This window comes from Dermacentor andersoni, chromosome 8 (assembly GCF_023375885.2).
Source record: "Dermacentor andersoni chromosome 8, qqDerAnde1_hic_scaffold, whole genome shotgun sequence".
Lineage (NCBI taxonomy): Eukaryota > Metazoa > Arthropoda > Arachnida > Ixodida > Ixodidae > Dermacentor > Dermacentor andersoni.
This window is the reverse complement of record NC_092821.1, coordinates 36,368,207-36,396,119: the sequence shown is the minus strand read 5'-3', so window position 1 is coordinate 36,396,119 and position 27,913 is coordinate 36,368,207. Positions and strand designations below refer to the sequence as shown.

Genomic DNA, 27,913 nt, shown 5'->3' with positions numbered 1-27,913 from the left:
TTGTTACTTCCTCTATGTTCCTGTTACCCGTTTGCGTGATTGTGTTCTGTAGTCATTTAACCTTTCTTGCTTCATTATTTCATGATACATAGATATGCTTTGTTAGTCTTTTCCCAAATTGTTATGCACTTCTGTATGTGTTTTGTATCTTAACAATCCTTTTTTTTTCCTTTGTTATGTCAACCTCTGAGGGTGGGAGAGCCGGCTGTAGTGGCGGTTTAACGTCTCACATATTGTATTCAATAAAAATGAGAAGAAAAAGTGGGAGAGGAGCCTCCGCTGCATTCTTCCCGCAGAATCTCAATTTTGTGAGGACAATAAAAAAAAGTTTGGGAGCATGTTACACTCCTGTAACAGGTGAAGCGGAAAGGCTACTGCGCATGTAGTGTAGTGCACATATACATGGTAGTGCATTAATTTTTATTATCGGAGGGGTCAGAATTCCTGTAACACATAACGAGCCGTAGTGTTCCGTAAACCTATGGCGCTCTAGCTCGACCTCCTCAATTACACATGCGAGCATCCACTGCACTACCTAAACGTTAGTTCTTTCTTTCACTTTTTCTCTCCGCCTTCCGTTCCATGTTTCCTTTGTTCTTCTTTTCTTTAGTTTCTTCATTCATATTCATCCATGGCATCTTTGCTTGCTTAGTTACGGTTGTATTAGCCACTCCAGATAATGACATTTCCCTCACAGGACTAGACGTCGCTTTTTTCATGTATCAGCCATTGCCACGAGCCACTTGAGTGTTTTGCCTGCGGCATGCCCTTCAGCGCGAAAACAGTAAAAAGGTATTCCCATCGGATACGTGCCTACTTGGAACAACAGATGAAATCATGATCAATTAAAGCTGCGTATAAAGCACATAACTCCGAATACCAAGGAACCAGGCGAAGCGCACACAGCTTCCTTCAAAAATTATCATCATTGTATTTTGTCCGGCCTTTCTTTGTCTAGCATATCAGCCACCAAAATTTGGCGATTCTAGCAGTAAAGCTGAAGAAATGAAATATTACAAGAGGTGCAAGGCAACCTTAATCACCAATTGCTTCCTTCTTTATTGTTTCTTGCTAGAATGCTGGCGAGAACATGAATGGAAAGTGATATGCTACGATTATAACGTGCCGGAAGATTTGTGCCCTGGAGTTCCTGCGACATATTGCAGGAAAAAGAGGCAGCGATGTGTTTGCGGCTGCAAATATGGAACGTATCGGAGGATGGACTGGGCATGCGTGCCGTATAGAGAATGCGGTGAGTTGACAAGCGGATTAGTACTTTCGATCGCGTCTGCTATCGCCTTGCTCACAAATTAGGAAAGAAATGGACAATGAATCAATCCAAACATATGCCTAAAGCGTTAAAAATAAGTGTCATCCGTTTATATAGTATGTTGCACTGTCAACGTACTATCGAAGAAGGCCGGGTGAGTGCCGCTCTAGAATGCCTTCCACGTACTCATGCAGACTCCTTAAGAAACCACCACGATGTCACATTTTTTTCAGTTTTCAGTTATTTCTTTTTAGAACTACACGTTGCTGAAAATCACATGGGCCCTTAGCAATACTGCTAGTTCTGAGCCCATGTAAATGAATACAAAACACCATTGCAGCTCAGGTTAACAGGTAATGTGATTTAGAAGTACAGTTTCCGCTAACGTTGTTAGCGGGAAACCACCAAGCGCAAAATCTGTTACTATTACAATACACAAACATATTGATTACGAACCATAAATTGCTTAAGAGCATACGAAAAATTTTGGACTCTCTTTTATCCTCTTCGGAAAATTATTCCATATTTTCGTTCCTATGTATGCTAACCTGCGCCTACCATACAAGTTGCTAACAGTTGATACGTTAAAATGTTTGTTCAATTCTGTCCTAGTGTGTATGTGTGGTGTGATAATAAAGCTACTTGAAAAGGGGTTTGTGTGCGAAAGTGTGGCATGAACTGAGCACGCTGTTTTGGGATCCCTAATAATGAGGAATGGCGTAATGTTAGTTTTTTTAATAGCGGCACTGTGTGTTCCATATAAATAGAGAAGTACATAACTCGAAGCGCTCTTTTGTAAAGTTTGATAACTGGATCTACGTAAGATGAATACGTATGTCCCCATGTCTCAATAGCATAGCTTAAATGACTATAACAAATACTAAAGTAAGTCATTCGTAGTGTACATGCGGGAAAATGCTGACGCGCCTGATGTAAAGTAAAGCATGCATGACTGACCCGGCTGCAAACATTTGCTTTGTGTGCCCTGTAATGAAGGGATGAATCTAACGTTATACCAAGATATTTAAATTCTTGAGCTTCTGTAATTGTTGTCATCGCAATCTTTAAAGTTATCAGTGGTATTTCGACTCTACTAGGACGAAAACATAATGTATTTAGGGTTAATTTGTTGTTTATAAACCAGTTTCTTAGTCTTTTCTAGTTCTCTATTAGCAGTGTTTTGTAAGTGATGGATATCGTTTCCTGAGATTAAACCTGCGGTATCGTCGGCATAGATTATTGTCTCACCCTTATCAAGCCTTTAGGGTAGGTCCTTGATGTACAAGGAAAATAATATCACACCTAAAACAGACCCCTGCGGAAGGCCGTGTGTACTGGGCAGGAAGTAAGACGAGACACTGTCCAAGTGTACGCGCTGCTATTTGATCGATGGTGTCGCAAGCTTTTTCAATGTCTAAATATATGCCAATCACTACTTCGTTGTTAAGTTCTGCAGAAACCTTGCCGGTTTCTGCAGAACTACTAAGTCAACTACTTCGCTGTTATTAAGATAAGTGTTATTATAGGTTGTAACACAACTAACTGTGGTTCTGGTCTACTTGTTTGGGCGAAATCCGTACTGGTGCGGCGTTGGTATTTTATAGTTTGCTCAGAACTTAGTTTATCGCTTGACCACGAGCTTCTCGAACACTGTGTTAATGGTAGAGACGACCATCGCGCGAAGTCTACCGCGGCTGCGACGGGGTGCCACGACGAGCTCTTCCGCAGCTGATGCACCCAACTTATGGGCGCCGCTTGAGCTTCTTGGCTTCTCCCCTGTCACCGCCGGGCTAAACTGGAGACGCAAAGAGCACGCGCGTCTCCCTCTCTAGCCCAGCCATGCTACTGTCTGGCTTCTGGCGCGCTAGCGAAGACTAATAGAGAGAAAAGGCCGCTTGTAGGTGTGGTAACTCTACCAATGCTTGAAGATTTTAAAAAAACATTTGCAGCATCAGATTGACGGGACAGCATCAATTAATTCTGATGGGGTTCTTTGATTAGTTAGAAAATTCTTTGAGGGTCCCCTTAAGTGCCAACCGGTGTGTACTGCCTCTCTGATTCAGTTCTGTGATCCTTCTTCAATCCCCATGCAAATCAAGACGTCTTGCTAGATACAGTGCCGCACAGGTCCCCTGATAGATTCGTTTCGAAGTGAATACCGTATTTGGCTCTTTTAACCGTTTGGGTGTCCAACGGCTGGAATATTTGTGCCAACAGAATGAGAAAAGTGTAACGCCCACATCACACTCCTGTTAGGCGAGAAAAGGAGCTCCCATAACAAAAATGATCAAGGAAGGGAGCCTTCATTTCACATTAGGCACTTACATTTGTAAAACCTGCGGTAAGGTCGAATTATTTTAGCTTGTGTATTTGTGCGTGTATGTGTGTGTGCGAGAGAACGAATTTTCTGTTGCTGGTGTATGAGAAACACCAGTGTTATTACTGCGAAATGTGAACGTTACGGGCGCCAGCTTTTCACTTGTGGCTTAGCGATGTCCTGCTGAGTTCTTAAACCGAAGGATCCCAGTGGTACCACCGTCAGAATATTCATCATTCATTGACGCAAGTATTACTTTGCAAAAACAAGGCCAACGAAACAGAGGTTACGGACCGAATAAATTCCGAGTGGTTAGAGTACAGGTAAATACTACTGCGAAGTTGATTTGTTTCTTTCGCTTGCAGTTGTCTACTGCTCTAATTATTAATAATGTTAGTGGCATGTTGGGAGTATACACAAACTCTATTTACAATATCGAAGCAGAGTTTTATATTCACAATACAAGCAGGGTTAACCTGGTTAAGGTGACTGACCAGTAACAACACGCCGCAGCCAGCGTCTCGCGATCTTCTTCTTCCTTTCCCTTCTTTCATCCTTCTGTAACAATATAGACATCAAAAGATGCAGAAAACCACGACCGACGAAAAACCGAATTAAATTTATTCGTCATCTGAGCCGTGAAAAAATCTAGCGATGGACTTGGTGCACCCACTGGCACGTGCGACACAGCCGCTCCCCACAGTACACGCATGTGCGGGCGTGCATGGTACATTGTTTCGCAGTGCCGCACTACGGCCGAAACTAACCCAAAAACGACTATGTTATGGGGAGGCGATACTCTCATGTGCGAGTGCTTAACGTCAAGCCCCGTGTATATCCAAGGTGCACAAGCACATAACTTTTCTATCATCACAAGGCTCGTAGCAGCTTTCACTTTGCAAAAACTTGATGATACACATTCAACTAGTAGATACCTGCGCAATGCATACTGTTGGCCGTATTCTTTCCAATAAAGTTGAACAAATCTCGTACCTATATCACAGCGAACATTAGAGGGCTGTCTCTGATTTCGCTTGCAAAATTTGACCGTCCTGTACAGCCTATGAATGTAAGTTCTGATGGTCAAAGGAGACACGTGACGGACGAGTCGAAGTTGCCTAGATACACAACGGTGGCACATTGAGAGCAGGTAATTGAAGCCACTGATGAGCTTACATGTGCCTGTCCCTCCATCTCTTGCTTTCCTATACTTGAGCAACAAAAATGTATGCATAAATGACCATACACCATTACCTACAACTGCATTTATTCCAGAGCATCCTAATGTATTTACCTTGTTGTTAAGCTAGCGTCTTTATATATTTTTTATTGTCTTGTTTTCTATGGTATGACGATTCTAATACATGGACTGGAATAACGCTAAAGTACACAGGACTATGGACCCACTGCACGTAAGTGACGGATCACCTGTACGTTCACGCAAATTGCTCTCCTTGCTGCCTAACATTTGCATCTTGTTTTTAACGCTATAATCGGAAACATCTTTTGGTGGACCGCACAGTTACCACAGTGAAGGAACTACTAAACGTGTACAGTGCTTTCATGCACAAAACATAGTGGTGTCCCTCACTGAGTTCTACAAAAACCGAGCAGACATTTACAATATTCTGGATCTTAATGCGTTTTCTTTTTTTGAGACGTAACTGGTGTTTTTCGTGTCGAACCATTTTCGCGAGCTGGTCCACAAGACAGTGTCATCTAACCGATAGGTAAAGACCACACGGTGGTACAGTACCACCGAGCACTCTTGCCAGTGCTACCCTTCATACCATGCTGTGCCGCGCGGTGGTAGGAGGAGCATCGAGGCGACTAGAGTACAAGGTACTTGAAGGCGTTAATATATAACGCGGAGTTATGAAAATAAGGTGAGAGACAGAGACGGTAAATTCTTTGCGAAAGGTGGAAACAATAAAAAACGGGGATTTAGAAAAGCAGGAAAACAGAAATCAGCAGCAAAAGGTTGTATGATGACGCAAAGAGCAGTGTCTTGCTATTTGAGGCCCGAGCGGGCTGCCTGAGAAGAGAAACATATCGAAACAAATATGTGTCACTGTATGAGGCATATGCGTGCAGCAAGAGAAGCCCGGAAAGGGCTCCGCACATCGTTACTGAATGCAAAGATATTCCCCCATCATGACGCGTAGGCAGTGTCCCCCATTTGATCTTGCCGATGAGTGCGGGAGTTGGCCGACGTTGAGGACGATTTTGAGATGAAACTGAAGGTTTATTTACATTAGTTATATTATTAACACAAAGTAATTAACAGTCATAAAGTCATTGATTGCCGGCAGCAAATCGGACGTTGCGGCCCGTGGCAAGAAGAACGAAAGAAAATTATTGAATGAAAGAATACTTGTCTCTTCTCCCTGACTCTCCCTTTTAACCCCTTGGTTGTCTCGGGGTCACATCATTTTCGGCCATTCCTCGAGCACCGCTCAGGTGTCGTCATTTTCTTCCAGTAGTAAGCTCCTGTGAAAGTGCCGTCACATTCATCCGTTGGGGTTGCTCCTAGGGCTCCACTGTCGGATGGGTGACTTCTCCCCAGCGTTGCCTGATGGCCTGCAAGTGCCGTCACAATCGGCAGGTGGCGTTGCTCCAAGGGCTTCACTGTCGGATGAGCGACTCGTCACAGGCGTTGCCTCCTGGTCTGCAAGCGCTCAGCTGGAGGAGACGGGTTGTTCTTCGAACAACCTTTCAGAGCTGCAAAACAGCCTAGCACAGGACGAAGATCAACTGGCTGGAACCGTGCCAGGCTCCCGTTGCACTTTCGGGAAGAATCAAGCAGGGGTGGCAACAATGACTTGACGTGCGGCGCACGAGGTGGCGGCCGCCAACTTGTCTAATAGGTCCGGGAACGTGTTGGATGAGCTCCTGCGCACCCTAGTTTGAATGCGAAGGCGATTGGATGTGATCGGGAAACTTGAGTGATGCCAGGAAAAGGGTTCGTATCTAACACCCCTTTGCAGCAGTGTTGGGATTCACAGAAGATAGAAGGGATTGCTGGTTAGCAGTCGATAACTAGTATACGTTTAGCATGTTGGTAGGGAAAAAAAGGAGGGAGATATAAGATATGTAACGATACAATACAAATAGCGGTTTTAGATACGAAGATAAGTTTTCCAAAATAGTATATGACAACATATGTCAGAAAAGACCTACTTACATCAAGTTTGCAAGGTATCTGTCTACGCTACGGTTCAAAGGGGATGCCAATAAAGATCATCATCGGGCTCACGTCCTTCCCTCGAGAGAGCAAGCATTGAGAGGCGCAGTCCGTGATATGCTGGCTGCCTTGAGTCGCAGGGAGATATTTAGAGAACCCGAGTCATTGCAAGGGCAGGTAATGAACAGCAGTCTTAAATACAAAGATTACTTTTCCAAAATAGGGACACGCGTGCATGTTTATCTTTTCCGGGAGACCGCTTTTCGCCGTCTAGCAAATGTTATCGCTATGCGCGCGAGGCGCCGGCATGTATCCGAAGTTTTTCGAATGTTAACGGTGGATCTTTCTGCTGTCAGTTCTGGCCGAAGCTTGCGTAATCCCATTGCATGCGCGACGCGAATTGTGTAGAACTTTCTCGAAGACACGTGGACAGCAGTGATTACTCTGTGATTACTCTGAGACGATTACTCTTTTGTGAGCACAAGTTTGCCCAATAAAAGTTGCACTCAAAGCACAGCGATAGCGACGAACATGGCCCGTGATCATCGAAATCAGATCTGCTGGTCAAGAGTGACGACTTTTATAATTGAGCCATAGAGGTTCCGCAGAGAGTAATCGCTAGTGTCACGTGTCTTCCAGAAAGCCCTACACAATTCGCGTTGCACATGCAATGAGATTACAAGCTTCGGTGACAACAGATAGCAGAAAGAACCATCGATAACACTCGAGAAATTTTTGATACAGGCGGGCGCGTCACACGCAGAGCGATAACATTTGCTAGACGGTGAGAAGCAGTCACCCCCGAAACATAAACGAGCACGCGCCAATAGTATATGAAAATAGATGTCGAAAAAAGACTGTTTGCACCAAGCATGCAAGGTGTCTGTCTACGCTACGGTTCAAGGGGGATGTCAATAAAGATCACCATTGTCTCACGTCATTCCCTCGTGGAGAACAAGCGTTAGGAGACGCACTCCCTGATCTGCTGCCTGCCTTGGGTCGCAGTATAGGTGAGGACAAAGCGGCGCGCATCGGTCCCCGATAGAGTAGCCAAGTTTCTCGTAACTGCCACGAGATGGCTGTTCCCGCAGCGTTCCGGGGCGTAGCCAGCGGCAATGCTTTTCTATGGGGAATACGCGCTTTGTGATGCCATTTTCCCGGAAACTGGTACTGATGAAGAGAAGAAAATACTTTTACCGGAATGTCTATGTGCAGCTTCGTTACTAACTCCACTTTTGTGAAGTGGAGGTTTCATGTTCGTTGAACGCGCAGAAGGCAATGGATTTTGGCGGGTTATTTGAACCTGATACGCGAGTAAGAGCCGGCGCCCTTATAACGTAGCTGTAACCATCGCTCCCCTCTTTTGTTCTCACGTCCGTTGGCTTGTTCTTTCCTTCGTGCATTAGTTTGCCTGCTCATTCATTCGCCCGTTCCACGCCCTGATCGTTTGTTCGCTAGTTCGCTCGTTGGTTTTTTCCTTAAATCAGTGCTGCGTGTGTTCTAGCTTCCGTACACACCGCTCTTTGATACTTCCGTGCACTTGCTTATTACACCTTTAATTCACTCATTCGCTTATTCGCTCTTGATTTGTCCGCTCGTTCCGTTGTTTTAGAGCGAAAACACTACTAGGCTGCCACCATGGATTCTGCCACTGCATCCTTGCAAGGATGCATGAGTACGAGGATAACTTCAGCTGCCGAGAGTTTGTTCGTGGAGAGAAGCCTGGGTCTCACAAGCCCCACGGGTGGCTGTTTTGGAAACACCCACCTGCCAGGGCAGTGGTATATTACTTAACCGCTGCCCCGCTGTGCCAGGAATTCTATGAGCCCTTTCGGCGATCTATAAACCTCCCCGGCGGATTGTGCCATTGTGCTAGGGGGCAGTGAAACTGCATAATCTACGCATAGCAACGGCCTACCATAGCCTAACCCGACTCTGGAATGCGCTGTCGTGGAGTGCTACGCTCTTTGGCGCTGCCACACCATCCCTCAATTTATTTTTCTTTACTTTCGCCTATTCTCGTGCTCGAGCGTACCCATGTTTTACGATATGTTTTTAGCCAATTCGCTTAAGGGGCTTCTGCCTTTCACTCGCGATTTTTTCGTGCTGTCCTGCGCCGCTGACTAAAACAACCCCCGGCACCAGAAATCATGCTGGATTGTGTCTAGAATATCCCTTTCACGCTCGAAAAGACTTTTAAACACGAACATTGCGAAATCCGGCTCGATTTCCCGGCAACGCCTTTGCACGGGGAGTCACATATCGTAACGCATGGAGCCCCATCTGAGCACAAAGTTTCAATGGCGAGCGGGCTCGTCACGGCATCTCGCGGGGGCCGCGGAATCTACGAAGTGCATGATTTTCAATTCCGGAACATTATGATCATACAGTCCTCATAAACTTTTGATGCGAAAGGTGCATTAACATTTTCAAAGTCGTGCTTTAGATATTCAATGCCGCAGGATTGTGAGTTTAACGTTGTGATAAACATTTGACGCCAAAGGTGCATTGACTTTTCTAAAGTCGTACATCGCACTATACAACGAGACAAGCCAAATGAACACACTATCAGGCAAGTTTACAAAGCACGCAGCGAGGTCCGATGAGACGGAGCGTTAGGGTTGGTTCATTTGTGCCGTTGTGTCACGCGAAAGAATATGAACATTGTTTTTTCACCTGTGCCGCAGCATCCATGTCAAGACACAAAAGCCAGCAAAGGTGACTACGTTCTTATTTATTTTTCTACTAAACCCAACAAATATTATCAGACGGGAATCACGCAACTCGTTAGTCAGTTGGACAAATATATACAGATGCTCATGAAGACTACTCTTAAATAAAGTACACCGTTAGTCTTATATTCGCATTCACTGACTTTCATTTGACTGGCCCTCGTATGTTTTGCAGAACTGCTTTTTATATGTGCCCTGTTTTGCGACTACAATTTCGCTGCATTTACTCACAATACACGACCGATGACAGCAGCTCCTGCGCAATACATCCTAAGAAAGGACAGCGTTCCCTTTTTCCCTGGTCGTTGCATTTTGGCGCAAGTGTATTTGGTACAACTATATTGCCGCGGGTATGCGCCAGTGGGGACTAGGTTGAAGTAGCGCGGCGCTTTAGGTTAAGCGTGGAGACGAAGCAGAGGTTGTTGGTTTTTTTTACGAGTGATAAAGCGTATTTCTTGCTGGTGCTGCTTCGCATCCTCGTCGATACCACGTCGTTACACTGGTGGAGGTGTTGGGTATTCATGCTTGGCACCCCTTCGCGGAGCCGTAGATCGATCCCGGAATCGCATTCGTGCATCGAAACACCGGTCCACCACTTCAGTCGTCACGTGCTAGGCCTAGTACCCGAGTCCAGTCACCTGCAAACAATCCCGAGAAATCGTTTGCCTCCTACAACTATCATGGCCACCACAGCTCCAACTCTAAGCAACGCTGCAGAATCCTACGGTTCCGGATAGCTTTCATGATGATGCCTTTGAAAAAGTCCAAGATTGGCTAGACCAGTTGGAGCGCATCGCCAAGTACGACCATAAGACCAGCAGGGAGGACAAACTCTCGAGTGTCTATTTTTATCTGAAGGACAATGCATGTACGTGGTACGTCAACCGGGAGAGGAGCTTTGCCACGTGGGACGACTTCCGCTCACAGCTGCTGGATACCTTTACAAGCATCGACAGAAGGGAAAATGCGCAGCGTCTCCTTGAAATCCGCATTCGAAAACCCAGTGAGAGCGTTTCTATGTTTTAAGAAGGCATGGTACGTCTTTTCCGTGGGACAGACCAAGACACATCAGAGGAAAGAAAGCTGTGGTATCTCTTGCGGGGAGTGAAAGAGCAAGGGTAAAGAGTTTGCCGGCCTTGTATGAAATCCACCGACAACAGTGGCTGAGTTCACAAAAGTGGCTACAGCCATTGAACGGGCCCTACAGCGACGAAAGCGCCACCATAACCTGAATAACTCGGCGGCGAACACTTCCGTACTGGCTGCGAGTAACGACAGGCCTCTGCGTGAAGTTGTCCGAGAGGTTGTGCGAGACGAGCTTCGGCAGCTTGGATTTGTCCTTTTGCCTAGGGAACCGGCGCCAGCGTTATCTTTTGTAGCTGATATGGTCCGGGAAGATGTCCGGCAAGCTCTTCCATTGCGAGACGGTGGTAACTTGCCATGGCGCCTTACTTATGCGGAGGCTGTTCGCCGTCGAATCAACACAACTTCGACACCGTTGACACTCGCAACTAGAACATCACCTACGCTTCAGAGTCGATAGCGTCAACGTCGTCGACTTTACCGACCCCGCCAATCAGGCCAGCACAAACAATGCCGTATCTTCGACATGCGCACGCGACTCCTTGGCTCCATGGATAGTTGTCGCCGAACTATCACCGTCGGAAAACCGGTTTGTGGCGCACCGTCGACCAGTGTGCTACCATTGTCGCGAAGCTGAACGCGTCCATCGAGTTTGCCACAAATGGAACAACTATCGCGCCGTTCAATACCGAAGCTTTCCTGCCAACTATGCCTATTCTCCGTATGACGTTCGACGAGCCTACAACGTCGCTTCAGTGAACAATCAGCCGCAAAATACGACGACGCCCTGATGACGCTCTCCTTCTCCATCTCCTGCCCGTTACAATTCGCCGTCTCGTCGTAGTTTTACGGAAGTTCCTAGGGACAGGTCCCATAGCCCTCGACGGGAAATCTAGCCGCTGCGATCTCCGCGGGTGAGATTGCCAGTACTCTAACTTCTCTACATCCCCGATTATCGATGAACGACGACGTGAAAACTCCGATGACAAAGAAGGTACGACGAAAGACGTAATTGACGTTATCAGCGCCGACCTCACCCTTGGCATTGACGGCCACTAAGTAGCCGCGCTTGTTGACACTCGCTCCCGTTTTTCAATCATAAGGTTACAGCTCGCCTACGAACTAAGGAAGGTCAAGACGCCATGGCGCGGGCCCAACGTAAAAAGCGCCGGTGGTCAGTTGATAAAACCTGCCGGGAAATGCACGGCCCGACTCTTACTCGCCGGTTCAACATTCGTCGCCACCCTTGTCGTCCTTACTGAGTGTTTTAAGGAACTTACTTGGGTATCGCTTTCCTACGTGACTACGGCGCCGTGATTAGCATCCGTGACCGAAGTGACACGTTTGCCACGAGCTCAGACAATGACACCCATGAGAAACAACAACCTCGCTTACGTATTGCTGGAGACAACGTCGTACTTTTGCCGCGGAGCTGCTCTCTCGTACCCGTGCACGGGGACAGCCTGCAGAATGGGACTGGAGTCGCTGAACACATGAATGCGCTAGCATTAAATTTCAGCCTCTCCATTGCCAGAGCGCTTATCAATCTAATGGACGAATTTTAGTAAGGAGCGTCGATACATCGTTAAAGGCACGGCTTTCGCTTACTTCGACAAAGGCAAATAAAAGGCTGCCATTTAGCGCAGGAGGTGGCCTCTACAATCCACACAGCTGCGCCTATTGTAGACGTTAATCCGACGTTAACGGCCGTTGAGCGAAACCGTCTTCTTGAACTCATCAACCAGTACCAGGGCTGTTTCCCATCTGCGTGAAGACTTGGCCAAAGGCCACTTACCAAACACCGCATCATCACTTATCTCGACGCCAGACCCATTCGACAAAACCCTCATCATGTGGCCCCGAAAGAAAGTCAAGCAAAAGAAAAACAAGTGAAGACAATGCTTGAAGATGGCGTTATTCGATCATATAATAGTTCTTGGGATCACCTGTATTTTTAACGAAAAAGAGGGACGGTAGCCTGCGCTTCCGCGTCGACTATCGGAATCTCAATCAGGTCACAATGAAGGGCCTTTGTCCATCGCCACGTATTGGTGTTTTCTTCAATAGGTCGCCAAATGCCTGCTACTTTTCGTCAATGGACTTGAAAAGGGGTTATTCGCAGATCGAAGTGGATAAGAGAGACCGCGAGAAAATCGCCTTTGTGAAGCCTGACGGACTTTATGAATTTCAGGTTCTTCCTTTCGGTTTCGCCAGCAACATTTCAGCGTCTAATGTACGCTCTGCTCTCTGGACTCAAATGGCAACCATGCTTGGCGTACTTCCATGACGTGATTGTCTTTTGCGCAACGTTCGACGAATACTTACGAAGACTGAAAACTCTTTTTGAAGCAATACGCCTTGCCAGACTCACTTTGAAGACGAAGATGTACCATTTTGGTTTTCATGATCTCCAGTTCCTCGGTCACGTTGTCAGTAGCCAAGGTGTCCGACCTGATCCACCGACCTGATAAAGTGCGACCAGATAAACGACCAAGGTCCAACCTGATAAAATTGCTGCCGTCACTAATTTCCGGACCCCATCAGACAAAAAGGCCGTGCGACGTTTTCTGGAACTCTGTGCATATCACCAGCGTATCTTAACGAATTTCTCGCTCATTGCATAGCCGTTAACAAAGGTCACTAGAGAAGATATCCCTTGTAGAAGAGCACCAGCGGGCATTTCACGAGCTCCGGCAACGCATGGAAGCGCCTCCCATGCTAGCACACTTCGATAAAGACGCCCCGATGATATTGCATACAGACGCTAGTAATGTCGGTCTAGGGGCGGTGCTCGTACAATGGCAGGACGACGGCGAAGGTAACCGCTTATGCCAGTAGGACACTATCCCGAGCTGAGGCCAACTACTCTATCACTGAAAAAGAATGCCTTGCTATGGTATGGGCTGTTCTGAAATTTTGTCCGTATTTGTACGGCCCATATTTGTACGGTCGGTCTTTCGCCGCCGTTAGCGATCACCATTGGCTCTGCTGGCACATTAATTTGAAAAATCCTTCCAGCCGGCTCGCAAACTGGAGTCTTCAACTCCAAGAGTTCGACTTTATTATTGCATAGAAGTCGGGAAAACCACATGCAGACGCCGACTGCCTTTCTCGGTCTCCTGTTGAGCCGGCACCAGAAGACAATGACGACACGGTCTTTATGAGGCTCGTGGACTTTGCGATCTTTCCCCCATCAACGGGATGATACAGGACGAACCAACAGCGTGCCGAGGCTATTTGCAAGAGGGCTGACATCATACTGCTTGCGCCGCAACGTCCTCTATAAGAACTTCTCCCCTAGCGGCAGCAACTAACTTACTCGTTGTTCCATCATCGCTTTGACGTGAAATCTTACACGCCTGCCACAACGAGCCGACTGCTGGGCACTTGGGCTACACTCGCTCATTGGCACGGATTCGGCAGTATAACTACTGGCCGAGACTTACTGCGGTCGTTAAACGTTACGTTCGTTCATGTTTGGATTGCCTACGTCCGGCCTACTGCACCCTGTTGAAGTAGCGGCCGCACCATTTGCACAATCAGGCATGTATTTTCTGGTCACCTTCCCAAGGTCTAGTACCGGCAATACGTGGATAATCGTGGCACCAGTTATCTCGCTAGATATGCCGAGACATGCTCTACAACGGGCAACATCAGATGAAGCGGGAAGATTTTTTTCTCGAATCCATCGTTTAAAGGCATGGCGCTCCCGCAGTTGTCGTCAAGGACAGATATGCTGCATTCATCCTACGTCCTACAATGTACTGCATACATCCTACGTCTAAGTGGTACCGCCCACCGGAAGACAACGGCATATCACCCCCAAACAAACGGACTGACGGACAATAGGACACTGGCTGATATGATAAGCCTGTACATAGATCTAGAGCATAAGAACTGGGAGGAGGTTTTACCTTACGTTCCCTTCGCGTACAATACGGCTCGTTAAGATACCACTCGCAAGACGCCGTTCAGTCTCGTATACGGCGGTGAGTTTACAACATTAGACGCAATGCTCCGTCATGAATTTGATGACAAATAGACGGGTGCTAAAACATCACACAACGAGCAGAGGCAGCTTGCGCGTCTGCGAATCCACGAACAACTGGATTGGGACAGGCGCTACAATATTCGGCACAGACCCGCAACATACAACGTCGGCGACAAAGTGTGAGTCTGGACAGCTATTCGTCAGCGTGGACTCTCCGAAAAGCTCCTGCGCAAATACGTCGGGCCCTATATATATATATATATATATATATATATATATATATATATATATATATATATATTCTACGACGCATCAGTTACGTCAACTACGAAGTCGTTCCAGATGTCCAGATGGCTCTCACTGCTCAAAGCAACGTCGGCATTTAGCCGAGGTCGTTCACTTGCTTCATTTGAAGCCATACTATGAAGACTGAATAAACTGCGCCGTATTTTATCGCTGCTTTCCCAGCCTCTATGGGGGCGATGATGTTTTCCAAATGGGGAGCAAATGGCACAACTATGTTTGACACAAATATATTGCCATGGGTATGTGCCAATGGGGACGAGGTTAAAGGAGCGCGGCTTTTTCGGTAAAGCGTGGAGACGAAGAAAACGTTGTTCGCTTTTATTTGACGACTGAGGAGGAGGAGGAGGAAAAACATTTATTGAGCTCTATAAAAATTTTATGAATTTCGCGAAGTCAGATGGTGTCTTCCATCTTCTTAGCAATGGCCGCTCGCCCCTAGTTAGGGGCTCCGCTGGATGCCGCTGCCAGCTGGGCCCGTCGGATGAGCCCTAGTTGGACGTCCTGACGGTCGCTAGAGAGCATTCCTTCCCATTGCTCCGCACTAGGGTTTGGTATTCTTCGTGCCGCATTTGTTTTCTGGCAGGCCCACGTTATATGGTAGAGCGTGGGTGTTTCCTGGAACCATGGGCATTTGTCAGTGTATTGTGTGGGTTGTATTTTACTGAGTGTGTTTAAGTTTGGATATGCACCCTTCTGTAGCAACCTCCAAGCTACGGAGTCCTCTCTAGTGAGACAGCTATGCGGCGGGGGATACCGCTTCCTGCTGCCCTTATAGTGGTTTAGGATAGTCGAGTATTCTCTGGGGACTGGATTCCGGACAAAATAGCAAACACAATCAAGGTGACGACTGATAAAGTGTATTTCTGATAAAGTGTATTAAAGTGATAAAGTGCGATAAAGTACTAAGGGTGCAGCGGTGGCGTAGAGGTAGAGCATCCGCCTCGCGTGCAAGAGGACCGTGGTTCGAATCCCGGTGCCGCGCAATTTTCCACCGGATTAAAAAAAATCCGCCTATTCATAATATTGCATAAACAGGCCTGGAGTGCGGCCTGATCCCGGTAACCAGAACCGGTAACGCACTCCCTAAAAAGTGCAGCATTCGCCACCCTGGTGCAGTACTTGACCACAATCTCCTATATGAATACAACAATCAAACCCCGGCCCCTCAGTCCCCATCAGCTGTGAAGCAACTGACCACGGTGGCGGTCAGACCTGTGACGCAGAAGAGGGGGCTAAGAATCCCTAGATCCGGACAGGCCGCCATTGGAATCTGATCCTGGCAACATTTAACGCTAGAACGTTATGTAGTGAGGCGACTATAGCAGTGCTATTGCAGGAATTAAAGGGCAGTAAATGGGATATAATAGGGCTAAGTGAAGTTAGGAGGACAAGTGAAGCATATAGAGAGCTAAAAAGTGGGCACGACTTGCGCTACTGAGGCTTAGTGGAGAGAACTAGGAGTCAGATTCCTGATTAATAAGAATATAGCTGGTAACATACAGGAACTCTATGGCATTAACGAGAGGGTGGCTGGTCTTGTTCTGAAACTTAATGAGAGATACAAATTGAAGGTCGTACAGGTCTACACCACTGCATCCAGTCATGATGACCAGGAAGTCGAAAGCTTCTATGAAGACGTGGAATCGGCGATGGGTAAAGTCAAAACAAAATACACCATACTGATGGGCGACTTCAATGCCAGGGTAGGCAAGAAGCAGACTGGAGACAAGTAAGTGGGGGAAAATGGCATAGGGTCTAGGAATAGCAGCGGAGAGTTATTAGTAAAGTTTGCAGAACGCAATACTAGGCGGATAATCAATTCTTTCTTTCGCAAGCGGGATAGCCGAAAGTGGACTTGGCGGAGTCCGAATGACGAGACTATAAATGAAATAGACCTTATACTCTGCGCTAACCCTGGCATCATACAAGATGTGGACGTGCTCGGCAAAGTACGCTGCAGTGATCATAGGATGGTAAGGACTCGAATTAGCCTAGGCTTGAGGACAGAACGGAAGAAAGCCGATCAATTAGTTAGCCGTAAGAGGGAAAATAGAGGAATTCAGGATCAAGCTACAGAACAGGTATTCGGCTTTAACTCAGGAAGAGGACCTTAGTGTTGAAACAATGAACGACAATCTTATGGGCATCATTAAAGGGACACTAAAGGTTACTATGAAGTCAAGGTAAAAGGATAAAGCAGTGCTCTAGAATGTCGGAGGCGTTAATATAATCGCAACAGAGCTTTAGTAACCGAGAAATTGAGGTAAATGCATGACACTATTTGAGACCCCCCAGCGACGTCCCGGCACTAGCCCAATGACGAAGGCACTCCTCATCATAATTTATGTCATTTGTACCCAACTACTCGTATTAGAAGATCATTTCATTAGCTTATCAAACGGAAGAAAATACTGCTTCTCTACTTATGTTTGATTCTAACAAAAAACATTTTGACGTTACCCTTCAGTAGTACGGGTGGTCGAAAGGTTTCGTTTTCGCTCGACTCTGAGTCGTGCGCGCTTTGGAGTTTCAGTTGTTTCGTTATGGCGTCATGCTGCGCTGGTACTGCTGGCTAGCGAAATTTGTGTTTGGAACAAGCAGCGAGAATGCCACGTCCATGTGATGTCTTGGGATGCGCGAACGGTCCGCGGAACTTGGTAGAGGGTACTAAGTAACGAAAGCCTTGGGAGCTATGCAAAGGGGGAAGGCTGCGGGGGACGATCAGGTAACAGATTTGTTTAAGCGTGGTGGGCAGATTGTTCTAGAAAAACTGGGCACCCTATGTACGCAATGCCTCATGACCTCAAACATACCGGAATCTTGGAACAACGCTAACATAATCCTAATCCATAAGAATGGGGACGCCAAAGACTTGAAAAATAATAGACCGATCAGCTTACTGTCGGTTTCCTACAAAGTATTTGCTAAGGTAATCGCAGAAAGAATCAGGAACACCTTACACTTCTGTCAACCAAAGGACCAGGCAGGATTCCGTAACGGCTACTCAACAATAGACCATATTCACACTATCAATCAGGTGATAGAGAAATGTGCGGAATATAACCAACCTTTATATACAGTATTCATTGGTTACGAGAAAGCGTTTGATTCAGTCGAAACCTCAGCAGTCATGGAGGCATTACGGAATCAGGGTGTAGACGAGCCGTATGTAAAAATACTGAACGATATCTATAGCAACTCCACAGCCACCGTAGTCCTCCATAAAGAAAGCAACAAAATCCCAATAAAGAAAGGCGTCAGGCAGCGAGATACGATCTCTTCAATGCTGTTCACAGCGTGTTTACAGGAGGTATTCAGAGACATGGATTGGGAAAATTGGGGATAACAGTTATTAGAGATTTCCTTAGTAACTTGCGTTTCGCTGATGGTATTGCCTTACTTAGCAACTCAGGGGACAAATTCCAATGCATGCTCACTGACCTTGAGAGACAAAGCAGAAGGGTGGGTCTAAAAATTAATCTGCAGAAAACTAAAGTAATGTTTAATAGTCTCGGAAGAGAACAGCAGTTTACGATAGGTAGCGAGGCACTGCAAGTGGTAAGGGAATACATCTACCTAGGGCAGGTAGTGACCGCGGATCCGGATCATGAGTCTGAAATAATCAGAAAAATAAGAATGGGCTGGGGTGCTTTGTGCAGGCATTCCAGATCATGAACCGCAGGTTGCCATTATCCCTCAAGAGAAAAGTGTATAACAGCTGTGTCTTACCAGTACTCACGTATCGGGCAGAAACCTGGAGGCTTACGAAGAGGGTTCTGCTTAAATTGAAGACGACGCAACGAGCTATGGAAAGAAGAATGATGGGTGTAACGTTAAGGAATAAGAAAAGAGCAGATTGGGTGAGGGAACAAACGCGAGTTAATGACATCTTAGTTGAGATAAAAAAAATGGAATGGGCGTGGGCAGGACATGTAATGAGGAGGGAAGATAACCGATGATCGTTAAGGGTTACGGACTGGATTCCAAGGGAAGGGAAGCGTAGCAGCGGGCGGCAGAAGTTAGGTGGGCGGATGCGATGAAGAAGTTGGCAGTGACGACATGGCCACAATTAGTACATGACCGGGGTAGTTGGAGAAGTATGGGAGAAGCCTATGCCCTACAGTGGGCGTAACCAGGCCGATGATAATGATGATGATGATGATGAAAGTGTATTTCTTGGTGGTGCTCTCCGCATCCTGGTCGATCCCACGTCGTTGCAGTATGTACAAAATTGTCAACAAGGTTCTCAGTTAGAGAGAGAGAGAAAAAAATGTATATAAGATAAAGGCAGGGAGGTTAACAAAGTTTTATTAAAATATTTCTCATCAAATTGATCGTTTCCTGCTCATTTTTTTCATATCAGCGGCATGCGCTGCTTTGCTGGTTTCAAACTAATATAGTGCTAAAGTTCGTGTGATATTTTCTTTACCTATTAATTAGACAGAAAACACGCAAGCACTGATGTCAGTTATTTCAGGGAAATTATTCAGACATACGAGTATATTCTTCTATGAAAATACATATTTTACAGTTCGTAGCGTTCAGGAATTCGTTTGCAGCATCTTTGGTAATGGCAATGCAGTTATTATTAATCTATTTCATCCCTCCACAAATTTTATAAGCAAGAAGCCCAGCCGTAACGTGACCCTTCCCCGAACGAAATTTCTGGCTACGTCACTCATCACAAGATATAATCATATAACTTTCGTAGGTACTGTAGAGTAAGTCTACTTATATGTGAACTGTCATGTTAATATGGACGAAATATAATAATTGGAAGGACAAGCCATTCGCTGAAAAGTACACAAAGGGAAGGCCAAAAAACTACTTAAACAGCAAATTTCATGTGCCGTCATAAGAAATTGCTGCACTGTGGAGCCAACAATCCAGTGGCTAAATGCCACAATAGACGTCCGAAATGAAACCACTTATGCCAGTAGTTCTTGCAGGCACTGCAATGACCTCGCTAGCTTAGACCATACGCTCTGGTGTTGCCCCTCGTTGCGAGGCACGGAACAAATCAATGAGGACAAGTGGCTCTCCGCTATCAAAAGCGCCAGTGCCGGGGCGCAACTATGGGCTCTCCAGAGGGCCCACGATGCGGCGGTCGGGCATGGTCTGGCTGTCCCAACGAGGGAACGGCCCGCAGCGCGCTGAGTCGCCTACCTCAAGATTTTCATTAAAGTTTTGCATCCATGCATCCATAGCGCCAAAACTGTTAGCTTTTTGCGCATCTTTATTCACTTTTACCTTCAAAAACGTTACATGACACATTTTTCTCACTTATATTTTCTGTCCACATTAATGAGTAACAAGCCAGGTCACCTTAAGATATTGAGGTTATATACTTACCAATAAGGAATTGTCCTAGTACGATATTTTTTTATGCATTCTGTTGCATCTGGGATAGAAGCAAACAATCAAGGGGCACGTATTTATGTCTACGTGGATGAATACGAAAGCATTGGGAACATCGCGCGATGCTTAGAATTATGCCGATACAATAGGTCGTGGGCTCGACTCCCACTGAATGTCGATGGTCCAAGTCCCAAGAAAAATCATGGGTTCGAGTCCCTAAATAACTCTACCTTAATTTGCTGTAGCTTAATTAACTTCACCCTAATTAATACCATAGGTCGCGGGCTGGACTCCCACCAAATTTTGTTGGTTCGAGTGCCTTAATTATGCCTACAGAATCTCGTCTTAGAGCCTAATATCGTGGGTTCGAGTTCCACCAAATGTGCCTGGTTCGAGTGCCTTAACTATTTTTTTAATTAACAGTGCATTAATTAACACCCTCTGTAAGCCATAAGCCATGGGTTCGAATTTCTTAAATAAATTTATCTTAATTCAATGTGCCTTAATTTCCTTCGCCTTAACTAGGACAGCAGGCCCAGGGTACGTAGCCTTACTTAACACGAAAGGCCGTAGGCTCCAGTTTAAACATTGGTCTAGGGTTCGCAGCCTTTTGAGATTTCATTTGGTTACGCCGACAGCACCATATCTTCCGTCTCATGAGCCATTTAACCATTTCCCATAATAAAGTAACATCTTAGGAGATGAGCTTCTCTTCTGTAACAGATGCTTTTTCTCGCTCTTTGACCTGAGAGGGCCGAATTCTCGTTTCTTCATGGCCCTGTCCTCGCCAGCACCATGCGCGTTTATTTGTCCGCCTTGTTCTCTTGCTGTGCCAAGTATTCTAACAAGCTGCTCAGGATGCTCTGCATTTTGTGCATACGGACTATTTCTCGCGCTTCTGCAGATCTTTGGTGCCCCCAAGGAGTAGTGCGAGCGACGTGGAAGGGCCGTCGCAACAGACATCTCTCTCACCTAACCACTGGCTTCTTCGAAGAGCTCACCGGTTTTGCTTGCATTTCCCGTTGTTTTTGCGGAGACAATCAGTTTAATACATTGCAGGCACGACCATCAGTGCCTGAACCACGCACAATGGCTAGCTCTTTGGATTGCCTAAACCTGAAAGTAACTTCGGGAGGGATGACGATCGCTAGACCAGAGCTTAATTTTGGGCAGGTTTCAAGAGAAGGGTGGGATTTCTAGGCAGTACGGTACGCAAGTACCAAGCTTACAAAGAGTTAGTGTAAGCTCTTAAAATTCAATTCAGTAGAGTTGGCCCGAATGACTGCTGTTGCATCGCAGGCAGATTCACCTGCCAAGCCGTCGCGTCACTGAAGCTCTCACGACCCGATGTAGCCCACCTTACTGGCGACAACCTTTCCTATAGGGATTGCAACTTTCTCAACGTTGGCACGCGTGTTGCACATAAATGGTCCTCAGTCTACGCGGATAGAGCGGCTTCGATAACCACGAAATGGGTACACAGGAATTATGAAAACATAATGCAAAAAAGGGTAAAGCATGCAGATATGGACACAACAGAAGTGGCCAACACGCCGTATCTGCACGCATTACCATTTTTTGCATTACGAATCCTTACCAACTAGCTCAGCTTTCTGTCTTTCTAAGCTTCATACGAAAACACGCCGCGAGCAATCTCGCTGCAGAAATGATCTGGGGTATAAATTTCGCAAATCAATGCGCACCACTTTAGCACGTGCTCTTCAATCAGCCTTGAACCGGTCAATTGTAGTACATGCGAACTCCATCAGCACCTATCTGCCATGAGAACTAATGAAACCAAGTCAATGATAACACTCCAACATTAGTGAGGTATCACAGGAACGCTATGAATAGCTTCAGTTGGTAGACCTGGTTTCGGGAAATTTCAGCGACTGCCGCAACAATTTCGGTTAGCTAGGCCAAGCGTATTGGTAATTAAATTTGCACCATCCATGCACTAAAGCGTCTCAAAGCCTCCCCGTCCGCAAAGGCTTCCTAATCCACTGAGCATCTTATTATGGGTACTATCGCGCGTAGGCGTCTTTAATGAGGAGCGCTTTATCTTGACTGCAGATATCTGAACAGAGGTGTGTTGTCCTTGCTCTGTAGAGTGTAGCTAGCGATGGTGGTCCATAAAGGCTACGCCGTTTGTCTCAAGCTGCGTTCTTTTTGGGTCCAGCGACTACAAGCCACAAGGTTCAGTGCCTTCAAATGCAGACAACAGATCTCGTATTTACAAAACTTTTCGTGCCCAACGTGCAATGAAGTTCATTACTGATTAAACTACAAACTCCGCATAAGGTGAATATGCAAAACACGCACGTACGATCGAGCAAATATTTAAATAGGGGAGCATTTCACTGAACAACTAGGCGCGACGCCAAGTCAGTGTGCAGAATGTTTGGTCTGGATATGAAAGCACTTGCCGATGCTATGGGTAACACATCGTGCAACGTGGTAAAGGCGCTGGCAGTGGCCGGATATGCTATTCACGATCACCGTTCACAGCTTGGCTGACGTGGTCTCAGATGCCAGCCGAGCTCTGGTTGGACGCACTAACGGCGTTCGCCAACACAGGCAATAAAAGAGGAATGATGAAACGCCTGTGTCTATGTGGGAGGCTGCTGCGAACAAAATCTCGCAGCTGAGATGAGGCGTAGTAGTATGAAACATGTATTGTGGAAAATAGGATGAACGATCTTCAGGCTGGTCGGGGCGCCTGTACTAGGGCTCCACTGGCTTGGGCACTGCAGCTTATCTGACGGTCCCTTTCCGCGATATCCCTTTCAGCGCGGGCTCATTGACTCGTTGACGAAACCCAGATAAGCTGATTGGGCTGATTGAGCACGACATCACGCGAAAGCGTTAGTATCGCCGAAGGTAATCGTCCGAGATTACGTCCTATGGTCGCTAACCCTGCGCCACCAAAACCACTTTCACCGTTTGCTCGCCGAATGTCTCACGTCATCGTCGCATTCTCTCAAACACTACTTAAGAGGTGCAGCATTCTTCAGCTACTTCGCCCATTATTCATGGCTGACACTTTCTCTCTCTGTAGGTATATAGATGGTTACATGATGTATGTAGGAGGAGAGAAAGGACTCGTGGTGGAGGCGCAGGCATGGACACGTAAAGAACAGATCGCTCGATTTGAGAGCGATCTGAATGACATCGCTTAGATAAGGGAGGAGGAATGAAAGGAATTCACGTGCCAAAATTAAACTGCTGACATGACGTCATAGCAAAATTGTGCCCAGGGCATGAAAACGACGCTCGCGGGGAAGCATTTTAACAACTGTCATGACGTCACTTTCGACATTTGCACAGGTTTGCATAAAGCGCGACCATTGCGTGCGCTCGGTTTTGTATCAAAACTTCCTTTACGTCATCACAAAAACACCTACACCGGGCATACAGCTTATTTAGACCGGATCACGTTTCGAAAAACTCAGGCCTCTTGGCTTAGGACCCCGACGTTATTATCAAGCACATTGTGCGCGTGCGCAAAATTGTGTCTCACACGCGACACGCCAGTATATTGAAGTAAATACACGCTTTGTGCCCCAACACAGTTGGAGCTTAGTGCTTGCACAATTCTGGGTAGGAGGCTTACTGTGGGCTATGGTATGGCACGGAGGTGGGCAGCAGGTCCCCACAAATTCTATTCATCGGTTCGAGAATTATCTGAGCTGTAATTTCATCAATGCTTTTTTTATGCAGAAGCATCAAATGGCCCATTGTGTGAAAAACCCTGCGTCTGTAGCAGTGAAACGGCAACTAGCTACGACACAGCATTACGTGTGCGCCTCGACGATGCAGAGCGAGCGAAGGGGCCGGTGTTGCGTGAGCGTAGAGGGCATCGCCACGACGACGCGTCATCAGGGCGCCTTGATGGAAGAGACAAGGCGATGAGACGCCGCGCGGGGCGAGAGGGGGGGTTAGCTCCATCGTGAAAGTCGCGTGAAGCCTGGGATACATGGACCGAAAAACCGGCGTCCAGGCGGCGAAAAACGCCCGGCGTCGAACGCTCGCCCCTCGGCGTCCAAACATTTGGCACCCGCCGGCTATCCGGACCGATGGGAAAAACCGACACCCGGCGATCGACGCCAGCGGAAGTGGTGGGAGTGCCGCTCGTGCTCACCAGGCGTCGCGACGATGGATCTCCCACCCACTTCCGGCAGCCGCCGAACGTTTTTGCGTGTTTTTCCTTTTTAGCTGGTGCCTCCATCGAAGCGTCCGTCGCGCGGCTGGCTGGCTTGACGCACACGTGTGGGTACGCCGTCTCGTTCTTGGAAGCCAGCGCACACTGCATATGTCTCTCAACCACACTGCGCTTAGCTGCTGCGCGCGCATGCCAGCCTTGTTGGCCGTTGCTGCTTCCATGCAGGCGGTGTCCGTGGTGTTTCAGCCATATGGTGGAAATGCGGCCAACACGCTAACTTATAAAGTGCGCAAAAATATCCACGGGAAATAAATCTAAAACCTGATAACATACCTCGCATTGAAACGCGAAAACATTGCTTGCAGGCCAAAACTCAGTTGAACGCCGCTCAGTGACGTTCAATTTGACATTAATGCCTTTTCAACAGCAATGCATAGGAAGTGCTTAGATGTCCTCGTATTTTTTCCGCGCTGAAGGTTGCTGATTGCCCCAGCTCTTCGTCCTTTCTTTTCACATGCAGCGTCGGGCCCCAACCGTATATTGTCTTCATTTAGGAGAGGTTTTCTGGGAGCAACTCCTGCCGTCGCTTCGGGTAGTCATCGCCTCTTTCGGAGGAACGCCATACAATGCGTATTTGGTTTGCTCCCTTCGCTTATTGCCATGATAAACGCAACGAACAAAGATGTCACTATGATCATTTCTGGAAAATGCCTTATTTACGATGGAAGAGCAATCAGTTTCTCTTCGACATCTAAGTGCTACATGCGTCCTTCTACCACCAATGAACCAGTGATCAGTAACGTCACTTCACTGACGTTGCCTAGAAGGACATTTCACGTTGTTGGTTGTAACATACTCACTTTTCACTACATTTATTAACTTTGTGGGCTCTTTCCCTCTGTCTGCGGTACGTGTATATGTGGATGTGCTTTTGTCATCTCAATCCTTCTTTCGTGGCCCCTTTCGTGGCCCCTGTGTCAAAAACAATCTCTCTAGTTACGTGCTCCAAATCTGCGTGTTCGCGCATTTAGCAGTGTACTGGGTGACCTGCATAGCTTACATGACACTATTTAGTTTTGCATTATTGTTTTGGACCTAATAGATGGAAGAAGAAGTGGAAATCACATCGCGCTAATTATTCTGGAGGCTACTTTGCAAGGCTCTTGGCGAATGACATGCAGCGTCAGTGTTCGCATCAGTTTACCTATGAACACAAGAAATGGAAAATTAGTTATCTCTTTGCTATAAACTGTATCTCGCACTAACAATGCTGTATTTTTTTAATGTCTGTGGCATCCTTACTAAGTGGAAGCATTTTTTTTTTAAACTCCACGCTCCCCTGCGCACCTGGTCGGCTAAACTCGTCAAACACGAATCCAAGACATCTATGGTGCTCAGAGAGTATAATAAGCAACATTCGTTTTGTACGCAGCTGCTGACGAGCAAAGAAGACCTCATCATGGTGGGCGTTTCGTGAGACATGTACCGGTGGGCTCCTGTGAGCTGCTTCAAATCTGAATTTATTGAATATAATAATGGGAAACTCCAACGCATCATACAATACGAAACAGGCCGCTACGTGAGTACCATCCCCCTTTTTTTCGGCTGCATTCCGAATAAGTTCCATTCTGCAATATTTATCATGCTGCTGAAACAGGTTGAGTGAAAGTCCTCTCCTCAAACCAGTGGCGTCAACAGCCCTTCAAGAGAGTGTAATTACTATCGGGTGTTGCCTCACGTTTAAGTAAATTTTCGATAGTTCAGGCAGTTTGAGATGATGTGTGTGTACTCGCCATGTGCACAATAAGACTTCCAGTGGAGTCAATGTTTAACGTATACAAATTACCTGACCTGGTAAGAGCAGGCTGACTATAGGGTGTTTAACTCAGTTCCTATGGTACTGGAAAAAATGAAAACGTCCTCATGAATGAAAACAATTGCACAGAAGCTCTACTATGGTTGTCTAAATATGTGTAAGCATGCTTCTACTTCGTCCTGTTCACGCAGCGTGGTCTCATTAAGAATCTTACCAAACTTGATCCGACCTGTATAATTATGCATCATTCTTTCTCGGACTAGATCCACGTGTTATCAACCCTTATCGGCCATTATCAACCTTATGGCAGTCGATCATATTCTCATCAACACTTATCTGTGCTTCATTCAATCAATCAAAGCATTTTATTTCCACCATAATAGGCGGGGGTCACCGCAGGCGAAAAGCAGAAAAATTCATCATGAAGGTGTCTGGTAGCCCGTACATAGGGCAGCATAACAGAAACTCCTAGATAATATGCAAAAAACATAGCATACATAACGAACAATCATCTTTAATATAGTATAGAAAAGTTAATGACAAAATGCTGGCAAACATAACTGATACATACATTTAACATGAATCAATGTAACTAGAAGTAGTAAACTTAAGAATGACATCACATAGTTACAGCAAAGTAGCAATTGGTAAACACGACAAAATAATAATAATAATACCAAGACTAGAAACACCTATGGCACTTCAATATCTAATGCAAGAAACTTGGCAATCCGGTATAATGAAATGAAAGTGTACAGGTAAGAAATGGATGGAAATGCACAGTACAGATCTGAAACAAAATATTCGCGCAACTGTTTTTTAGAAACGTTGGTAAAATTGATCCCGTGCTGCTGGTATTTGCTCAAAAGTTATGGTACATTTCATTGAAAGTCAGTGGGAGCTTGCCTTAAGATGTGTGCCATTACGGTACCAACTATATCTCGTTGCTCCTGTGTTCGAGAATCGCCTATGTTTAAACGAGCCTGGAATGGCTCTTAAAAAAGTGTTAGCGTTTTTGTTTGAAAAGAAATACGAGTTAATTAGGCGGTACTCATATATCAGCGTGGCGTTTATGATTTGCTACCGAAAAAGGAATTCCCTGGTAGAATGGGTGTACAAATGTTTTGCAACGCATCGCATGGATTTCTTCGTTAACAAAAAAATTCTGCGCAGATTAGTTTGCGTAGTTGTTCCCCCCACAAGTCTGCAAAAATTTTCGTGAGCGTAAAACAGTGCATTATATCCTTGCATTTTCACCTTGCTAGGAAAGAAATTCGGCACGTCGACAGCGCTCCCGTAGCCAAACAAAGGGATTTGGAAACAGTCAATATGAGCTGTCCACGACATTGCACAGCTCACATCAAACTTATATGTCATTATCCGACCGTTACCAACCAGTATCGCTTTTGTCAACCTTAGCGAACTCGACCCGACCGTTGGCAACCCCTTTCAGTTCTTATCAACTTTATTAGAATTGATCCGCTCCTGATAAGCGATTATCACCCTTAGCACCTAACCCATCCGCGTAGAACTATTGTCAACAATGATGAGACTACTACAACCTTCATCAGTCTTTATTATCCCTATTAACTCATTGACTGCTTATCTCTCAAAGTGGCGCTACGCGAAGCGCACGAGCCGTTAGAGATCGGTGGCATTGCGTCCCTAATGGAAGGCGCATCCCGCGATCACCT

General features: G+C 46.3%; 1 long non-coding RNA gene across 1 annotated transcript in view; it reads left to right on the top strand.

Moving 5' to 3' along the window:
• LOC129383443 (uncharacterized) overlaps nucleotides 1-27,913 on the top strand; it is an 87,113-nt gene that overhangs the window by 9,142 nt on the left and 50,058 nt on the right. The window contains exons 2-4 of the long non-coding RNA XR_008611349.2: nucleotides 1,076-1,252; nucleotides 4,974-4,999; nucleotides 25,836-25,982. This is a non-coding gene — a long non-coding RNA (uncharacterized lncRNA). The remainder of the gene's footprint in view (nucleotides 1-1,075; nucleotides 1,253-4,973; nucleotides 5,000-25,835; nucleotides 25,983-27,913) is intronic.